Raw genomic sequence first — 16,706 nt, 5'->3', positions numbered from 1 at the left:
AAAACTAGGTAGTCTTCTCATACTGGTCACAATGTTTTAAAAAATATGTAAATTAAAAAATCTTTTAAATGTAATGATTCTGATGTGCATTTAGAAGAATCAATGTATTTGAAAGACAGTATTTCTTTTCTCTTTTGGCAACATAAGCTGTACAGCAGGAGGACTTGTCCTATAAATTATTAAAACATTATGGAATTAAAATAGGCGTAGCATTTAAAATATCATAGTGATGCTGCAGGAACAGAACAATAACAGAGATTAAAGAGTGCAAAAATTGATCCATGCGTGTGTGCGTGTGTGTGTGTGTGTGTGTGTGTAGGTATGTATCAATCTATATGTATTTTTATATGACTGTGGTGGCATTTCAAAGAAGTAGGGGAAAGACTGGATTATCCATTGAAGTGTGTGGGGATCGCTAGCTACCCATGTTACAAATATGATGCCAAATCCTTACCTCACACATTACATCAAATTCTAGATGGATTAATATTAAAATTAAAAATATCATAAAGGTCCTAAATATATATATATATTTGAAAATATTTATAATGTGGAGACGTCATCAAAAATGACACCCAAGGCAGAAAAACATATGTAAATCAGAGATTTTACTATATAAAATTTTAATACTTTAATAAGGCAAAATAAGGAAACAAAATGAAATCCACTAACTAAAATAAGAAAACGTGAAAAATTATGGAAAAAAACAGAAAAAAAATGTGCCATATATGACAAACAAAATGATAATCATCTTAAAATATAAGGAATGATTTAAAGGTATTATTTTTATATTAAAATTGTTTTTAATTAAAAAAGATTGTTTTTAAGGTGTTCACACTAACAGGGAAATGCTTAAGCTATAACATTAATAGAAAAAAATATAGATATGTCACCACAGTTGCTCTCAGTTATGGAAAAAAATATGTTCAAGAAAAAAATAAGAGAGTAAACAGACCAAAATGATGGCTACTTTGGCACTGTGGTAATATGGATGGTTTTACCTTTGTGATTTAAACCTGCTAAGTTTTCTAAATGCTGTGTATAATAAGTATCATTTATTTTATCACCTGATAAAAATTAAAAACAGCACAAACTTTTTTTTTTGAAGTATCTTCAAGGGAAAAGATTGGGTTCATTTTGGAATCTTACTTTTTTATGTTCCTTACTTTAACTATATTCAGTGGAGGGTATGTGCCAATAAAACCCTCCTTCTCCACGTGTGCCATTCTCCTTCATCCAGACAATTCTCTTACTTAGCGAATCTATGATTTTTCCAAAAGGAAAAGAAGTTACATGTGCACACGCACACACAAAGGAAATAGCTAAAATACAACAGATACGTTATTTCTCATTGCTAGTATTTATTTGTTTCTGCCACAGGCAGAAAGCAATAAAGAAAAGATATATAGGAGAATTTCAGCAGTGAACACGTACTTATTAATTCTTTTCCAGGCTAAAATGACAACTCCACTTCGTTTGTTACATTGTATCTTGAAAACTGTACAAAGGGATATAAGAAAAATGAAAGTTCTTGTGTTCAGCATCCTGTTCTCAGACCTCAGGTTTACAGAACAATGTGGTAGAGTGGAAGGGGTCCTGCATTCTCCCTTACAACTGAAGACGGAAGTCTTTCAGTCTTAGTCATCAACTGAAATTTGTTGTATTTCTCTATGTAATGGCCAAGACAGAGCAATATCGAACTTCAGAGAAACAATGAACTGAAGAATAACACATAACCTCTGTGGGCAGTAGGAGAATCGTAACTGAGGAAATAACGAAGGTGTGAGTAAAATATAGCCAGGCCAAATGTTCTTCGCAGAAGACCCATACCAAGTTTGGAATACTGGTAAACAAATACTTGATGGTAAAATGTAACACCACGTTGCATCCATTCAAAGATGTCTCAGCTTGATAAAGTATAAGGAACCATATTTTCCCTCCTATGTGGGTAGGGTACATATCATAGACACCATGTATATACAGGATACCATCTCCAGCGGGGGTTGGTGTTTGTGAGCAACGCGATGAGTCTCTAGTTGACCTTTCTTTGACCTGATACTTTCCAGCTTAGCCAGAATGGCCCAGGCAATCACTGGCTTCCTTCAGTCAGTTTATAACTTGGGGTATGAAGGATCTTAAGAGGTCATCAACAGTGCTTGAATAAATTCTGTGCCATGGTGGCAGGCTGCAGACTTCACACTCACGCGCTTCAAAGGAAATTAATTTCCCACTGGTCTTGCAACTTTGTGTTATATAAATCCCTAGATTTAAGACTAGGAATATCTGATGTGCTTTTGAAAATCTGATCTAACTAGAGTTTAAAAAAAGGAAAACAAAATTCCTCAGAACAAAGCGTGGTAGGCCTTTAATAAAAGGTTTGCACTGAGCAAGTCTTATCCCTGGATTATCTCCCTAGTACAGTAACTGGCTGGTTTTTAAAGGGTATCACAGAAATCAGACAGACAAGAATAGGGCATGATCAAGAGGCAGTGCATGTTTTCATTCTTTCAACTGCACTTGGAAGTTGTCCCTTTTCTTGGAGGGGACATGACTGAAGCCTGAAACTAACTTACAATTTGAATGTCTCTTGATGCATTTCCAAACTGGGCCAGACTGCTGGAGACATTCTCAGATATATGCATTCACACCCGACCCCCCAATCCTGACAGAGATCATGCTGAACTTTTGTAAACTAACTTGGAATTCTCTAGAAAATGTCCTTCATTTTCCATGGGGAATTTTGTATGCAGCTTTGTTAAAGAATTCCTTTCCCTTCTTCAGGGCAATTTCCCTGCAAAGAAGCCTCTTGCATCCTCTGGTTCCAGAAGAATTTTCATAGAATTCATCTGTCCTTTTGTCTTCTAGTGAAGCCCCCCGTTGTTCCGGAGACCATTTGAAGGTTGTTTCCCTAAGTAACACTAGTATTCTACTAACACTAAGATACAGTACGATTGTCTATACATTTATGAACTTGATTATATTTTTTTCAATTTCAGGTGTAAAGGTTCTCAAGTCCTTTTGCCAACACACTACACACGGCTTAGATGAATCAGTTTTTCATGACACAAACTGTTCAAGAACTTTGCATATATGTAAGTGTTGTAAGTTATGTCCCCTATAAGGATGTCTTATCATAGTCCTAATATCCCAACTGCTAGTTGTCTCAATTCTTATTAAAATGGATTCAAGGGGGCTTCCCTGGTGGCACAGTGGTTAAGAATCCGCCTGCCAATGCAGGGGACAGGGGTTTGATCCCTGGTCCAGGAAGATCCCACATGCCGTGGAGCACCTAAGCCCGTGTGCCACAACTACTGAGCCTGTGCTCCAGAGCCCACTGAACCACAACTACTGAAGCCAGCGAGCCACAACTACTGAAGCCCGCGCGCCTAGAGCCCGTGCTCCGCAACAAGAGAAGCCACCACAACGAGAAGCCTGCGTGCCGCAACAAAGACCCAATGCAGCCCAAAAAAAAAAAAACAAAAAATGGATTCAAGGAATCTGTCTCTATTCATGTGCATAAGACCTGGAGGTTCACAAATGTAACTAGAGATATACATAGGTGCTATTCTTTCAGCAGAATACTCTTTCATTTTCAGTTCTAAATTTTCTCTACACAATATTTCCAACTGAAATTCCCAGGCTGTTCCGAAGGTTTGTTTCCTTTGACTCGGAAGCCAATTCTTGCATTGTTTTCTAGTTCTCCCAACTTGGAGATATCTGGAAATCCAGTGAGTTTTGTACTTCACCTATTCCTTTTACTTCCTGGAGATTTCCTTCATTGTATTATTATGCTCTGATCATGACTTGGTTTTAGGGAACAGCATTTCTTCCAATTTAGGTGAGGATTCTTAACAATGCTTTGTAGCTTGGAATACATACCCCCAATATACTTCATTAAGAATCAGAAATAAGTCATGGTCACTTTAATACCTTCCAATGCCTGTTGGAGATATGGAATTTTGTCTCTGTTCTACTTCAAAAATAGAAAGATTAACAAAGCCTTAATTTCACCCTCATTTTACATCTGTATCTTGTTCTAATAGTCCTTTAAGCTTTCTTATTCTCTACTCTGGTACTGGAGCAGACAAAATTCTCTCATTGCCTGGCTAAGGACTCTTGAATCTCTGCCTCCCCCCTAATCTACGGTGTGGAATCCAAGACTCAGAACTAACTTTTACTCCTTACAGCACTGGATTAAAAAAACTCATACAGATTCTGTGTTATAGCCATGGGAAAAACAAAATATATCACATGAGCATCTGAAAGCAGCTGGCAATATTAAGTATGAGTCAAGAATTAACATTTCATGTTTATACCAGGTGTCAGGTACACCACTTCTCTCTCTGAGCTGTCAAAAAGCCTAATACAGAGAGAAAAGGTCAAAGAATCCTGAGGGAGGTTAGTGGCACTTAAAGGTTATAATGATTGAAAAAGATTTTGCTTTAAGTCTACATATGTCACCACTTCAGATGTCATTTCACATCACAAGTGGAAAACAGAATAGGCCTTCTTCAGAACTTTGCGGAATACAGTATGTTTTGGCAGTAGTGTTGAAAACACGCTATGGTTTCTGTAAGCCAGCCAGCACAGGTCCCCTTATCTGAAGATCAGTGATTACAGATGATTGATGGACTCGTTTCCTCACCAGAAAACACGAGCCTGTTGTTATTACTATAACAGGTGTAATGTGATCCACACATAATTAATTGAATTTATAAAATGCCAGAAGTATACTTAGTCAAAAACATCGCTTAATTTTCTCCCCCAGTTTTCATAATGATATAATGAAGAATCCACCCCCTAATATATCAAGAGTTACAGTGAAGATGAATCAGAACAAATAACGGGAACTGACTCCAACTGCTCACTGATAAAATAAGATACACTTGTCCTCTACCCCTTCCCTTCCCTCCCTCCCTCCCTTCCTTTCTCTTTATAACTTATCAGTACAGAATTCTATCTTTAAAGAATATTTATGTGGAACTACAACATTTAAAATTGGTAAAAAAAGAATTGCTCTATTTGAAGAGGGGTTGGGGAAATTTGAGGTCTGTACACTAAGCTGTACCCTTTCACAAACCCTTAGAGCATTTAGCAGAGAATAGTCTGAAAATTACTGGTATGCATGAACTTCAAGCTATGTAAGCATTTCCTGAAGTGGACTTCTCAGAATATCTGGTCCCGCAAGATGCTACATAAACAAAGGGTTCTCTCGTCAAGTAAGTTTGCGAGAAGCTGTCCGCTAGACTCCTCCTCTAGGAAATGTAAAATTAGTACTGTACTATTAAAAAGCTCTGACAGGGACTTCCCTGATGGTCCAGTGGGTAGGACTCCACACTTCCAAGGCAGGGGGCCTGGGTTTGATCCCTGATCAGGAAACTAGATCCCGCATGCTGCAACTGAGACCCCCTCGCAGCCTAAATAAATAATAAAATAAATAAGTAAATGTTAAAAAAATAAAATAAAAGCTCTGACAAATAAAAGAAAGATGCTTTCTTTTGCTTTCCCCAGCATTTTTGCAAAAGTGTTTCTTTTTTAAAAAACTGCCTCACTCTTTTGCATGATGCCTGTTGCATAAGAATACATAGTGAAAAAATGTTGCTCAGTGTCACACAAATGGTCTGTGAGCAAAAGTATAAAACCACAAGAGAAAATAAGGAGTCTATGGAAGAAACACAGAATGTACCTTTACCTATTGTATTTAATATATCAACCCATGAATCAGATGATCTTGTCAGGGACACAGTGCACAGGAAGGTTCCTTATCTGTGGAGGGTGATCAATACTACTCAGTGCAGAGAGTATGTTATGTGTCATGTTGTATAAAAATCAAGGGGGGGGCTTCCCTGGTGGTGCGGTGGTTGAGAGTCCACCTGCCGATGCAGTGGATGCGGGTTCGTGCCCTGGTCTGGGAGGATCCCACATGCTGCGGAGCGGCTCGGCCCGTGAGCCATGGCCGCTGAGCCTGCGCGTCCGGAGCCTGTGCTCCGCAACGGGAGAGGCCACAGCAGTCAGAGGCCCGCGTACCACAAAAAAAAAAAAAAAAAAAAAAATCAAAGGGAAAATTAAAAGAAATGATAGGAGTGGGTTGCAAAATGCATAATATTTCCAAATATATTAATGTCACTGAAAACATTAAGATTATTTTAGAAAAATGAGAAAAAAAAGAAAAAAAAATGTTTTTGGTATCATCACACAGCTTGCGGGATGTTAGTTCCCCGACCAGGGATCAAACTTGGGCCCTCGGCAATGAAAGCGCCAAGTCCTAACCACTGGTCCACCAGGGAATTCCCCCCAAATTCTTAAGCTTCTAGATTTACATAAAAATTTACCTTAGGAACAACAAATGATTTACTCATAGCTACAATGGAAGAATTAGTTACAATTCTGCTTAATTATTGTGTTTACTCTTGGGAATACAATGCTTCTTCATGGGAACTGGGCTTTAGCTGACATCACTGACCTTCCAAGTTCATCTCTTTCTAGATAAAATCAAATGTGGTCTCAAAAATTACAGCGTTTGTACTTACATATAATAAAACCTCACACATTAGACCCCCATGGCTTTGCTGTGTTTAGTTGATTGGTTTATTCCCACTTTGGGGGCATAAAACATTTGCTAAGAAAAGTAATGATGTAAACTAGACTAGATGGGGAGAATGTAAAATGAATCTGGAAAACTGTTTCCAGAAGGACTGAGATGGTACTTCCAAATACTGCAGGCCTCCAAGAGCCCATAATTAGCTGTTTTAATTAGCCTTGTTTGGAATTATTTTCTGTACTCTTGAATCTAACCAAAGTGAATTTTTAAAGGCTATAAAAAATACTCTTAGACACATATACCCTTAGGCTACTGAGTGAATGAGGCATTTTTAAAGATTAGCATTAATTGAATGTCCTTGAGGAAGAGACTTCTAACTGTGGCCCACAGGCTAAAGGCACCCTCAAACCAAGTACTGTCTGACCCATATTGTTAGCGTTTTGGAAAATTTTGCCAACATAGAGTTTCCACCTGTTCTTGCTTTCTCCATGGCACTAATCAGCTAGAACTGAGCAGCATCTGAATGCTTTGGGTGGTGTGAACATTTTGGGTGTCATTTTTCATCATGATATATTGTTGTTCTTACATCTTCTTGTTGGAAGAGTTAGGATAACTTAAACTAGTTATTGGATCTAGATCTCATCACATCTGGGGAAACTGAAAGAAAGACTACAAAGGCCAAATAGCTAAAGAAGAAAATAAGAGAGAACTTATGGTCGATTACATTATTATTAAAATTTTCTGGCTTCCCTGGTGGCGCAGTGGTTGAGAGTCCACCTGCCGATGCAGGGGACACGGGTTCGTGCCCCGGTCCGGGAAGATCCCACATGCCGCGGAGCGGCTGGGCCCGTGAGCCATGGCCGCTGGGCCTGCGCGTCCGGAGCCTGTGCTCTGCAACGGGAGAGGCCACGACAGTGAGAGGCCCGTGTACAGCAAAATAAAAAAAAAAAAAAATTTTTTGTTGCTCCTCTCTGTGACAGAATGGTTTCTGGCCCATTTGATCAGTATTGGCCATAATATGTGTTTCACAAAATAGAATAGGAGGGACTTCCCTCGTGGCGGAGTGGTTAAGAATCCTCCTGCCAATGCAGGGGACACGGGTTTGATCCCTGGCCTGGGAAGATCCCACATGCTACGGAGCAACTAAGCCCGTGCACCACAACTACTGGGCCTGTGCTCTAGAGCCCGCGAGCCACAACTACCGAAGCCCGTGTGCCCTAGAGCCTATGTTCTGCAACAAGAGAAGCCACCGCAATGAGAAGCCCGCACACCACAGCGAAGAGTAGCCCCCATTCGCTGCAACTAGAGAAAGCCTGCGCACAGCAATGAAGGTCCAACACAGCCAAAAATAAATAATAAACTAATTAATTAACAAAATAGAATGGGAGCAGAAATGATGTATATATACCACCTGTGAACAGACTGAATGAGTCTGACAAGTTTCTTTTCTTCCTGCCATGAGAATGGCATATCCCAGACAAGGGCTACTTTTTCCCAAAATAAACAGGTCATATGGAATATAGCTGCAGCCGACTCATAGCATAGAGCCTACAAAACTGGAAATAACTCTTCATTATTATAAGCCCTTGAGACTTTGGAGTCATTTGTTACTGAGACTTTGGAGTCATTTGTTACTGCAACAGAAACTAGTAAAAGCTGACGGATACACAGCAAATCTTATATAAATAGTGAAAGTAACATCTCTATGTGTTTAATACGCCAAGCGTGTCTGTGTCTAATGAATTTAACTTAAGAGGACATTAGGAAAAAAGCCATAGTAATAACTTAACCAGCAAATGGAAGATATGTGTGACAAAATGCTTAATAAACTCAGAAAAGAACTGTATTTTCTATGTTGTGAAAATTGCATATTAAGTAAATGATGCTGTTAAGTGATTTCAATATGTTACTGAGAAAAGAACAAAAAATTGCCCAAGTCTCAAAACCTGGCTCTGCTCATTAATCTGAAGCACTTGGCTGGCCCCTGCAGACCTCTGAGAATACAGAAAGGTGGTCACTGTGATGTTTCTTTCTTTGGATGCATTGACTGACCCTTGTAATCTTACTGAAAACATTGCACATGATTCATTTTAAAATTTTAGTTTTCAATACTGGTATCCCTTCAAAGTCAAACTTCCTAAAGTTAATAGGGAAAAATAGGTTTTAAATAAGAGCCAGGTCTAAAAGGGAAGAAGGAAAGTAACTGATTTTGAAAATCCTCCCCTACAATATCAGTCTGATTTTTACTCCAGATGGGCATACCCCCTTGAGATGAACACTCTCACAGAAACACACAGACACAGTAACAACAATAAACAAATCCAAACTACTCAGGGGTAAGATGCCAAGCAGTGCCTGGAGGATTAAAAGCTACGCACACTTAACCAATGCCCAATTTCTGTGATTATCAACAAGCACAGGTGACTGCCCGGCACCTACCAGCTACTCCACATGGGGGAAAGTGGATGAATGCCATGGAATATTCAGCTACACGCCTAGGCACACCGTCAACCGTGCTCTCTAAGGCAGCTAATGTTAATGAAGGAAAAATTCAGCTGGGATAGGAATTGCCTAGCTTATAAATAAATGAACATCAATGTCCTATATAAGCCAAGAATTCCACTTCCCTTTTAAAGTCCAAAATGTCCTACTTAATAAAATGCAACTCCTGAAATACTTCAATGCTTACACTTGCTCCATCATAAATGACATTTCTCTACTCCTTAAAACATTTCTTTAAGGCATTTAAATTTGTACGACGTGATGATAGTGGGTCTCAAAGCGTGGCTCAATGTCCCGCTGAGTCAAAAATCCCCTGGGTCATTCACAAAGAATGCAGATTCCCAGAAAAGACTCCACACTAAGGAATCAGAATCTCTGAGAGTGGGATCGTGGAATACACATTTTTAACAAGTCCTCCAAATGAGCTTCTTATACAGCCACTAGAAATCATGAAATACAGCCTCTTAAGACACACTGTATCTTATACGTCTCTGGTCCTAATCTGCTTGTGCTTATTTTCAAAAGCACAGGTCTATCTAAAGGTGGCAGAGAGAAGCCAGTTATACTACCAACCCATTCCCACTTCCCCCATGACACACAATGGACCTCCTTTGCTCTCAGTGTGACCATGTGACTGGGAACCAGTCAGCAGAATGTGCACATAAGTGACACGTGCCATCCCCTCCAGGCACATGTCCACAAGAGCCATCCATGGGTCATCTCTCCCCTTTTTTCCCTGCCAGCTGGACCAAGACAGAGGCAGAGACCACAGATTTTAGATGCTGAAACGGAGAGGCATAAATGGATGAGGCCAGAGATCTATGATCAAAAGCACTTGATGTGGATTTTATCTGAGCAAGAAATACAGTTCAGTTTAAGCTAATATATTTTCAGGTTTCTTTGTTAACAGTAGCTCATGTAAGCTTAATTAAAACACCAGTACATATAAATGCATTTCTACAGCAAAGCAACGAACATTTAACTCTCCCTCTTGCTAGCATACAGATTAAGTCTTAGGTTTCACCTAGCGCTACTATGTTATTTGTTTTTTTCTGACAAAAAGCACTGACTAACAATCACCCTTAATTTCTGCTTAAGATGTCAGGAATCAAAGCCTTTACCATCCTTGATTTGTACTAAATTAACAATGCAATGTTTACTTAAAGCAGAAAACATCAGAGTTCTCCTATCTTAAAGTAAGTTCTTGTAGAAGCACTATCATTCTAACAGTGGATTTAAACTTGCAGCTCACACACGTGATTTTTTTTTTTGATGAGATTAACACTCCTTCTGACTTCTGTTTGTGGATGGATGGAATCACAGCAAGGAAAACTCGGCGGTCTTTCGAGTGGGAGAAAATGATTTTCTCACTCTACTATAGCAGACTATTTATGGGATCTGAGAATGAAATGGGCGGGGGGAGCGGGCTTGAACCCATGCTGCTCTGATGAAATGTATGTGGAGTAGTCACTGGCAACCCTGAAATCTGGGGGAAACTCACTCGTAGACTGAACACGTAAATAATAATGAATGCACAGTTTCTTTAAATTGTCTTCTGTGACCCTGCCTCCTTCCAGGGCCATCTGTGGTATGTTCAGTTCTGACTTCAATCATAAAAGGATGCTGGAACAGCCCAGGGACGGGTGTAGCCCTAACAATAATGCCCTCTACATTAGTGATGAGACTTCGGTTGTAAAAAACAGAAACCCACTAGACTCAGCTGAAAATAACAAAGGGAACAGAATATATATCCATATACTGGGGCTGCTGCATAGCGCCCAAGGGCAAGAAAGCAGCTTCCAAGGGAGAAAGGTCGGAGGGCCCGCGGCCAGGCAGTCCTTAGTCTTTACGCTGTTCCTGGTCTCTGTTTTTAGCCTCTGCAGGGCTGCATCTCTACGCCATGTGCGTCAGCTTTCTTGATGGAATGATAGAATGATAGAAAGGATCTCGCATGATAGAAAGGATCTGCCTCACACTTCCAAATTCAAAACTTAGAGCCTGTCAGGTCAATTTTCAAACTGGCAGGAGAGAGCGGCTGATTGGCCCAGCTTGTGTCAGGTGTCCTCCTCTGGGCCAATCAGCAGTGGCCTGCTGGAACATCCTAGGCGTGGTTCCAAGCCCATGGAGGCAATGGAGGCAATACCCAGGAGGAGAGGCGGTCACTGCTTGTGTCGTTAAACAAAATGCAAGCGAATCTAAAACCTCCACCACATAATCCAACCCTTACGGCTGGAGGAAGGAAACCCAAGCGCTGTCTAGAAACAGGTTTTCTAAAACGGGGTAAAAAATGTACAAAGGTACCCTGGGGTACACGAAGAAAATATAGTAAGCCCTCTTTAAAAATTTACTTACATATTTTAATTTTATATTTTTCTACCTAGTAAACATATTAGGATTATAGTATATTTTTATCTATATATATAAATCAGACATTTCAAGCCACTCACATATATGCCCCTGGGGACAGGGGGATTCCTATTTATCTTTCTATTGCCTTGCACCCTGAGAATAGTACATTTAACTCGGAAAGTGGTTTGGGTAGGGTTCAAAAATACTGACTTGAATACATTCCTATCAAGTTTAACAGCAGTGCTTTCAGTTTCTTCTGTATTTAATACTAAGATTATTCAAGTAAAGGGCCATATATATTACCGTAAAATAGCATTATAAGACATAAACATCTTCCACACATCAACAGATATTTGATGGATGCATGAGTAAATCAAAATATGAATAAAATAGATGGATGGATAGATGGACAGATGGAAGAAGGAAGGAAGGGAGAAGGGCAGACTCAATGAATATTTTTAGTTCACAGTTTCCACATTCAAGCACTTCGGAGAAACTCAGGATTTTTCATCTCCATTTCCAACTACAAAATGGATGTTCAGCAATTAAGACTATATGAGACAGCAGATACTCCCTTCAGAGATCAATTTTACTGTTATCCACATAGTAGCACCTGAGGTTTATGTGTCAGCCGATTCAGAACATACCTGTCTGAATAGTACTGCGAATTTATTAATATTCTGGGCACCCATAAATGTCAACGGTCACATCAGCATTGGCATATATTCAAAAAACACTTTTACAATTGTGATATATTATTCATTCAGTCTACAGATGGATTCTCTCTTTCTTGTGACATGTTAACATATCTGACTCCCCAGGCTTAGAAGCAATAAATTAGGAGCAGTATTCTATAGTGCAGTTAGATGCTTATTCCTCAATAACCCACCAACCATCAGCTTTCTCTAGATTTCATAATTTGTGATGGCAGAAAGACCTGCTACGATGCAACTTTCAGATACATTGCTTCAGGGAAGGGGAAACCCTTGGGTTCTCAAAGCAACGTTTTATAGAGTGACCAGTGATGCAAATACCATGGGAGGCAGAAAGCACATTCTGCCCATGAACGTATTATGTATTCCCTACTTCAAAGTTTTGTAAAAAGCTGTTGTTTTAAATTTGACTAGACTACAAACATGAATAGTAGAGTGTAGTTCAAGGAAAGATGAATGCCTAAGCCAAGGTGGTGCTAAGGTTACACATTAAGGTATTTGGGGAAACTACTGTTTTGGGTCAAAATCACATCCCAAAACACTAGGTAATGTCTCATCGCCTTGAAGCAAGGTCTAGCAACTGCACAAGTGTTTCCAGAACATTCTTACTTGGAAATTTTTCTTCAAGTTGCCCCATCTAAACTACCTGAGGTGACTTTTGTTTTTTGGTCCTAGGGAAAGAAAAAAAAAGATGTTGACACAGAGGGTGTAAATCCCATGCCATCTGGTTATGTTGCTAACAGCTGTCACCTCTGTCACACCAGGATTTACAAAGCAATTTTTAGCATGAAGTTGCTTCATCCTCCACTACCTGCTGTTTAGCATCTCACACTCTTCCTTTTCACATCCCAAAGGATGGCAGTGTCCAGGGCTGTCATTGTAAGAAGAATATGCACAGAGCACAGACGTTGGAAGCTGGATCAGAGACCAAAGCTGTTTGCTTATGAAACACTGGGAAATACTCAGGTCTATTTTTAACTCAGAATAAATCTCATCAGGCATCCTTGGACAAAAACCAAGTCTTTATTAACATGTATGGAGGCAATAACTTGATTAACCTATGAATTCCTGTCTAATTAGTATTTATCATGAAAAGCCCATGAACTAGTCTTGTATCCTTATTTATATTAGGATAATATTTTTGTGCATTTGAATTTCAACGATCTTGTAGTGATATCAGCAACTGCCTGGTAATGACACTAATTCCCAGCTTTTCACACTATTGGTCATTAGATTGATAACTAACCCACGGATAATCCATGGCTGGTACCTTATTTTGGGCATGTCGCTTCCTGGTTTTCCAACGAATTTTCAAGAGGATACTAATTCCTTTCACCTTAGAGAGATGTTGGATTATTCTGCAGAGAAGACAATGAATAGGAAGTGGCAGAAAGTGTCACAGAATGAGTGGGAGATGAGACCCCTCTCAGATGACAGTAACCTGCATTGCTTAGGAGTTACGGGGACTCCCAGGAAACATTTCTGTCACCCATCAGGAAACAATTTTTCCTTCTCTGGCGTCATATAAATGGCGACTGCTCTTAAGCAAAGCAATCCCAGGCTGCTGCTACTTGCTTATAAATTATCTGCATAGACAAATGATTTAAGGGAGTTTGAATAATATATTCAGTTTCCATACTTTGGGACTCCTATTTGGGTTGTTTTTTTGCATATCTCCCTTGTCACTTATCCAGTTCCTCTCCACACTTTTCATCAAAAGAATCTCCTAGCAGATGATTTATTTCCACCAAGAGCCAGCACCCTGCTTAGCAACTAAGCAGCACTCAATAAATAGAGACTACTATTATTATTTGTTATTATTATTATTTCACCCCTGTGTCTACTCTGTCAGGCTGTGATTCTGTTAGAGCATATGATAGATAATAAAATACGATGATGTCTTCAGTAATCAGAAAACAACAAAAAATTAAAAATTTCGGACTACTGAGAAGGGACCAAGTAGAAGTGAGTAAAAGTAATACAGCAGTTAAGACAGAGAAGGGAAGGTCGTGTCCTGCAGAGACCACGGGACTTTGTGGAAAGAGGACACAATGGATCACAGCGGGGCCATGTGTGCCCCATATCACATGTACTGATAAATCCTGGAGTCACGGCTTCAGCTGCTCTGTGCTGCCTCACATCCTCCACTGAATGAAAAGTCCCTCAGTCCACAAGGGGATGAAGCGGAGCTGATACCAGCTGCTGTGGGCAGAGTTCACCGTCATCTGTCAGTGTCTGCACCTGTCTGCTTGGCACCCAGCACGTATTAGTTGTTAAACGCTTCCACCTCTAGAAACAGAGTTTGCAGTGCATTCTCAGAAAGCATCTGTAACTGGCCCAATCTAAAGAGGATTCCTTTATTCATTTCATGAATGTGTTCATTTGTTCAACCGTTATTTACTAACTGCTTGTCATAAACCAGCCTTGTGTCAGGCACTTGGGTGCAGAGCAAACCTGGACATAGGCTCTGTCTTCAAGAAGCTCCCATACCAAGAAGTCAGGGCAGGGGATGTAAACTGTGACTTGGCAGACTCAACATTAGGTAGACTTGGATCAATGACAATCCTGTTCTCAGCATCTAAATCTGACGCTCTGGTCCCTATCATTTTCCTGCACAATCTAGCATGCAGGAAGATATGCTTTTGTTCAGTGGTTCACTCCCCCATGCATGCTGTGGGGTCTTAAGAGCTAATGCACCGCATCTGGGAAGATCTCTTTCCTTCTTTGCCAACAATTCTACTGACTTTCACAGTCACCCCAGACTGTGAGCTTTAAAAATGAAAAGACCACTATATGAAGTTGCCAAGGCAGAGAGGAATCATTACTTAGAGGTTGTCGTTACTTAGGAGAGTTGTGACTGGCCAGCAGTTCTCCAATTTCATGACAATGGAAAAGATTCACCTTTTGGAACATGTTTTATCCAACAGTTTATTAAGACTTCCTCACTGTGTGCATGCCCAGTCAACTAAAAGATCCCCTTCTTTGTCATCAGCAAGTACATCTAATCATAAAAATGTTTAAAGAAGATCACTTAGACTTTTAATTTGGGTCAACAGTTCCAACACACATCATACACAAGACCGCCCAGCTACTATTTTATGTTGCTTTTAAAAAATAAACTTTAGTTATTTTGATACTTGCTTACTAGATGTACTTCTAACCATTATTTGTGTCTACCTAAAACATCACTCCCTTTTTTTTCTCATAATAAAACCCTTCTTGGGCTTCCCTGGTGGTGCAGTGGTTAAGAGTCCGCCTGCCGATGCAGGGGATGCGGGTTTGTGCCCTGGTCCGAGAAGATGCCACATGCCGCGGAGAGGCTGGGCCCGTGAGCCATGGCCGCTGAGCCTGTGCTCCGCAACGGGAGAGGCCACAACAGTGAGAGGCCCGCGTACCGTAAAAAAAAATAAATAAATAAACGAAAAAACAAAACAACAAAAAACCCTTCTTTTCTTTTGGAAACTACGCCTTTCTCATCTCAGTGCTTGCCAGTAGATGGAGCTGACTCTGGTTCTCTGCTGGAGGGGAAAATCTCATGAGCAAGGCTAATCCAATGAAAATCAGGAGCCACTGAGCAACAGGCTGTCTGGTCCATTAGGATCCTTAGCACTAAGGACCAGAAGGCCTGAAGGTGCCAGGAGCCACCTGTGCTACCACAGGGAGTCTACATGACAATGGAATCAACACGGAGGGAAGCAGAGCCAGGAAACAGCAAGAAAGACCAGCCGCTTATGAAATTGGTTAAACCATTGGGTCCAGTAGATTGGGTTCTCAGGGAGCAAATATTAGAGTCTGGGATAAAGATTTTGACCAAAGCTCAAAACCCGTGAAAGCAAGGAGGCAGAAGCAGGATTTGAGATGAGAAAGAAGTCAAACTGTCGTGGCCCAAAAAGCCTTGGTCATGCTGGAAGGAAGCTCTGGATTGAGCCCTCCCCACTAGAACTGTCCAGTGTTGGGCAGAAGGGGCTGACCCCTTATATCCTCTCCTTGTTCGGTCACCAAATGCAGGCAGTTCCTGGAAGGGCGAGACCCTGGGCAAGCGGCTCCTGCAGCCAAGGAGATCAGGAAGAAGCTGAGAGCTGGAGGCCACTGGCTGACCCCGCTGCCCACGGTGAGGCAGCGAGTCATTCTGGGTGGTACATCGCTGTGTCAACCACACAGCTCTAGTAGAAAGCACATGCTCAACCCAGTTATATGAGCCGTATAAACTCCCTATTTTCTTCAAGCCAGTCTGAGCTCAGTTACTTTTACTGCTCATCAAGAGAGTCCATGCTTCCCCTCAAAGTCACAGGTCCTCTGAAACTTCATGATTTCAGCAAAATAGACACTCCCGAAGTAGACTGAGGAGCCCAATTTAAACCCATACTCACCAACGCGAGGGCAGGCACGGCAGCTAATCAAGGCCCAAATCTGCAGTCTGCAGCTGGCTCAGACATTTCAAATGATCAAATACTGAAGATGGGAAATGTCTGTTTTATTGGGCTGAGGATTTTGTGATTAAAACTGCCGAGCCACTGGGCAAAAAGGACTTTGGTTTGGATGTCACAGAACAAAGAAAGTCCAGCATACTGACATCTGAATACGCTTTATTATAATGGGAA

General features: G+C 40.6%; 1 protein-coding gene across 1 annotated transcript in view; it reads right to left on the bottom strand.

Annotated features, from left to right (window-relative positions):
- CNTN3 (contactin 3) overlaps positions 1-16,706 on the bottom strand; it is a 313,770-nt gene that overhangs the window by 124,000 nt on the left and 173,064 nt on the right. The gene's annotated exons all lie outside the window — the stretch shown is intronic.

The sequence above is a fragment of the Lagenorhynchus albirostris genome, chromosome 10, assembly GCF_949774975.1.
Source record: "Lagenorhynchus albirostris chromosome 10, mLagAlb1.1, whole genome shotgun sequence".
NCBI classification, from domain to species: Eukaryota; Metazoa; Chordata; class Mammalia; order Artiodactyla; family Delphinidae; genus Lagenorhynchus; species Lagenorhynchus albirostris.
This window is presented reverse-complemented; position numbering and strand designations above follow the sequence as displayed.